We start from the raw sequence: 5024 nt of genomic DNA on the forward strand, positions 1-5024 counted from the left end.
ATGTCTGTCTTCACTCTACAGTCTCCTGACCCCTCCAGCCCTACAGCCTGTCTGTCTTCACTCTACAGTCTCCTGACCCCTCCAGCATGTCTGTCTTCACTCTACAGTCTCCTGTCCCCTCCAGCCTGTCTGTCTTCACTCTACAGTCTCCTGACCCCTCCTCTACAGTCTCCTGTCCCCTCCAGCCCTACAGCCTGTCTGTCTTCACTCTACAGTCTCCTGTCCCCTCCAGCCTGTCTGTCTTCACTCTACAGTCTCCTGACCCCTCCTCTCCAGTCTCCTGTCCCCTCCAGCCCTACAGCCTGTCTGTCTTCACTCTACAGTCTCCTGTCCCCTCCATCCCTACAGCCTGTCTGTCTTCACTCTACAGTCTCCTGACCCCTCCTCTCCAGTCTCCTGTCCCCTCCAGCCCTACAGCCTGTCTGTCTTCACTCTACAGTCTCCTGTCCCCTCCAGCCCTACAGCCTGTCTGTCTTCACTCTACAGTCTCCTGTCCCCTCCATCCCTACAGCCTGTCTGTCTTCACTCTACAGTCTCCTGTCCCGTCCTGTCCCCTCCAGCCTGTCTGTCTTCACTCTACAGTCTCCTGTCCCCTGTCCTGTCCCCTCCAGCCTGTCTGTCTTCACTCTACAGTCTCCTGTCCCCTCCAGCCCTACAGCCTGTCTGTCTTCCCTCTAGAGCAGGGGTGTCAAAGTCAAATGGACGGAGGGCCAAATAAAAAATTTAGCTACAAGCCGAGGGCCGGACTGTTCGAATGTTCATTGAAAATTTTTTAAATGACGCTCATTGTATGATACAATGATAAGCTGTCAGCTCACCTGTCGCGTTTTCCTCTTGCATCTATTCCCGTATCTTCGCCACCAGTCCGCTCCTGTGTCCACACATCGCAGGTGCTCCGTCGGTTGTCAAACCCACGAGTTTTTCCCAAGGCAGCTCCATCTCATTTACACATCTTGACACCTCTTCATACAAATCATGCCCCGTAGTTGTGCCATGCATAGGACGTAAAGCCAAAAACTCCTCTGTCACGCTTAGGCTGGAGTCCACTCCGCGGATGAAAATTGACAACTGGGCAATGTCAGAAATGTCGGTGCTCTCATCCACAGCCAAGGAATATGCAATGAAATCTTTTCCCTTTTTCACAAGCTGCTCTTTTAGATTGATGGACAACTGGTCTACTCTCTCGGCAATGGTGTTTCTGCTCAGACTCACATTTAAAAGAGTTGCCTTTTTTCTGGGCAAACTTCGTCACAAACTTTAATCATGCAGTTTTTGATGAAATCCCCCTCCGTAAATGGCCGGGCTGATTTAGCGATCTCTTCTGCCAAAATAAAACTGGCCTTGACAGCAGCCTGGCCTTGTGATTTGGCTTTTGAACAGAGCCTGTCGAGATTTGAGGCCTCGTTTTAATTCCTCTGCCTTTTGTAGCCTTTGTTCCATGTCCATATTCTTGTTTTTGTCCGCGTGTTTCGTTTCATAATGTCGTCTCAGATTATACTTTCAGTACCGCCACACTTTCTCCACACAGAAGACACACAGGTTTTCCAGCTACCTCCGTGAACATATACTCCGACTCCCACCTTGTTTGAAACCCCGGTTCTCAGTGTCCACCTTCCGTTTTGCCATTTTTGATGGGTATCTGAAAGTTAATTTTACTGTGATGCTGACGACTGCTGTGCCAATAAATATTGAAATGAAGCAGCCTACTGCTCGGTGCGTCACCGTTGCATTGTGGGAAATGTAGTACTGGTGCGTGTAAAAGATCTGCGGGCTGCCGGCTTGCTGCGGTCTGCGGGCGGTTCTAATAATAAATCAAGATCATCCAGGGGCCGTAAAACCTTTCTCGCGGGCCGGATGTGGCCCGCGGGCCTTGACTCTGACATATGTGCTCTAGAGTATCCTGTCCCCTGTCCTGTCCCCTCCAGCCTGTCTGTCTTCCCTCTACAGTCTCCTGTCCCCTGTCCTGTCCCCTCCAGCCTGTCTGTCTTCCCTTTAGAGTATCCTGTCCCCTGTCCTGTCCCCTCCAGCCTGTCTGTCCTCACTCTACAGTCTCCTGTCCCGTCCCCTCCAGCCCTACAGCCTGTCTGTCTTCACTCTAGTCTCCTGTCCCCTCCAGCTCTACAGCCTGTCTGTCTTCCCTCTAGAGTATCCTGTCCCCTGTCCTGTCCCCTCCAGCCTGTCTATCTTCACTCTACAGTCTCCTGTCCCCTCCAGTCCTGCAGCCTGTCCATCTTCACTCTACAGTCTCCTGTCCCCTGTCCTGTCCCCTCCAGCCCTACAGCCTGTCCATCTTCACTCTACAGTCTCCTGTCCCCTGTCCTGTCCCCTCCAGTCCTGCAGCCTGTCCATCTTCACTCTACAGTCTCCTGTCCCCTGTCCTGTCCCCTCCAGCCTGTCCATCTTCACTCTACAGTCTCCTGTCCCCTGTCCTGTCCCCTCCAGCCCTACAGCCTGTCGATCTTCACTCTACAGTCTCCTGTCCCCTCCAGCCCTCTGTCTTCACTCTACAGTCTCCTGTCCCCTCCAGCCCTCTGTCTCCACTCTACAGTCACGTTGTCCCCAGTCTCCCCAGGGTTTAGATGAAAGCACACCCTTCTCCCGCCGCCACTCGCAGTAGGCAGCATCATGGTAATCCCCAGGATCCTATTTACCCTTAGTCTTACAAACCATCCCTGCAGCTGCCTCCACAGATTAACCACCCACTACTATGTAGTGATTTGAGCTCTGAGGCTTAACTAAAATGACTTTAGGACAGAAACAGCCCTGTTCAGCTCTGGAACGGGGTTGCAAAGAGGGCCCGTATAGGCATGAATATACATGTGCACACACACACACACACACACACACACACACACACACACACACACACACACACACAAAGACACCCACAATCACACTCACAATCAATGTCATGACTAACAGGGTTACAGTTTAACTGGACCTTACTATGAAACCCTGTTAGAGTACCTAAGCCAGATCATTGCTTGTGGTTCTGCTATATTCTGCCCGGCGACCCAGAGGGACTCGGCTGGGACAGCCTCATAGCAGCCTGCAGCAATACATTGCTAATAGGCCGTGCTCAATTCTCATTCCATCTATTTCTACCTCCTCTCCTCTTTTGCCTCCTCGCTCCATTTCGCCCTCTGGGCTCTCTGAAAATCCACCTCCGAGCTCGCATCATTTCTCTGTCAAGGTCACAGGTAGTTGCATTGGTAATCTTCAAAATGTAAATAGGATTGTTTGAATCACAAGCAGGCAGAGAACTCTGTAGTGTGGGATCACTATAGACTACTGTAGCATTGTGCTTGGGCAGTGTGTGTGTGTGTGTGTGTGTTCACGTGTGCCTTCACGATGTAGTTACCTGTTCTGGGGCTGAATTGAATAACAACCCGTTTGGTGTGCGGGGATCCATGAACATTCATCACCTTGACGATTTGCAGTTACCAGGGTCCCACTCTTTCCAACAACATAAACCAATGGAGCTAATCAATTACCCAATCACCAAGCAGTGAACGGTGTATGTGCCTGACCGTATAGAGAGATTAATAACACAGACAAGAATACAAATTGAGTGTCTTAAGCCTCCGTCTTCTAGTCGATTCTCTGTGATATCTAATCCCCAAAGCCTCTTTTCCCTCTCAGAACACATCAATGCTTCATAAATTACACCAACATGACAGCCCTATTATAGAATCAATAACATGTCTAATGATAAAATTTATTAGCAAAGACCTGATGTGTTTTGGGTTTCAGTGAGAAATACTTGTTGAACGCCAGGCCTGCGTCCCAAATGGCACCAGTTCCTTATATAGTGCTCCTGAATTTGGACTAAACCCCTATGGGCCCTGGTCAGCAGTGCACTACATAGGGGACGTGCCAGACCCAACCAAGGCCTGTGTGGAAGATGTAACAAGTGAGCATTACTAACATGAATCCCTTTCGAGTTGATAAGATTACCCCGTCCGGTTAATTTAACATGTCCCCAGAGAGGAGGAGAGTGATGTGATCCAACGCTCCCCCAGCAGATCTATGTTCAAATACTATTTGAAATCATTTGTGCTGTATTTGATTGAGCTTTCCTGGCAAAATGGAACCAATAAAATACATCCAAAACCACAAACTCCACCCATTTAACACTCCAGGCAGGCGAAAGCAAACACTCAAAGTATTTGAAAGATTTCGAATAGTATTAGAACCCAGGTCTCCGCCCCAGCTCCCTAGCAGAAGCAGTACACCAATTAGCTCAGCAGTACAGTTGGAGAAGGTCAGTGGAAGGGGTGAATAGTATTTGAACCCAGGTCTCCGCCCCAGCTCCCTAGCAGAAGCAGTACACCACTGAGCTCAGCAGTACAGTCGGAGAAGGTCAGTGGAAGGGGTGAATAGTATTTGAACCCAGGTCTACGCCCCAGCTCCCTAGCAGAAGCAGTACACCACTTAGCTCAGCAGTACAGTTGGAGAAGGTCAGTGGAAGGGGTGAATAGTATTTGAACCCAGGTCTCCGCCCCAGCTCCCTAGCAGAAGCAGTACACCACTGAGCTCAGCAGTACAGTTGTCAGGATTTGGCCAGGGTTGTTCCGGGTTTTGGTCACTAGATGCCCCCATTGTGCTTTTTGACCTTATGTTTTTTCCCTTGTTCCCCATTATTATTTGCACCTGTGCCTCGTTTCCCCTGATTGTATTTAAACCCTTAGTTTCCCTCAGTTCTGTGCTCTGTGTTTGTATGTTAGCACCCAGCCCTAGTGTTCTGTGTATTCTTGTCAGATTCCGGTGGATGCTCTTGTGGAATTCTGTTTTTGTTTTTGAGTATCTCTTGAGGCTTTTTTGTGCTATTCCTACCACCTTTTGGATTTGCCATTTTTGTATTGAAGGACTTCTCCTTTTTACTTGATTAAATACACCGTCTTAAGTACTGCTGTGTCTGCCTCATCTTCTGGGTTCTGCTGACTATTCGTGGCTCAGTTGGTTAAGTGACTGTTTCTCACTCCGGAGACCCAGGTTCGTAACCGGGTCCTGACAACAGTTGG

This window comes from Oncorhynchus masou, unplaced genomic scaffold (genome assembly GCF_036934945.1).
Source record: "Oncorhynchus masou masou isolate Uvic2021 unplaced genomic scaffold, UVic_Omas_1.1 unplaced_scaffold_1432, whole genome shotgun sequence".
In the NCBI taxonomy this organism is placed as follows: Eukaryota; Metazoa; Chordata; class Actinopteri; order Salmoniformes; family Salmonidae; genus Oncorhynchus; species Oncorhynchus masou.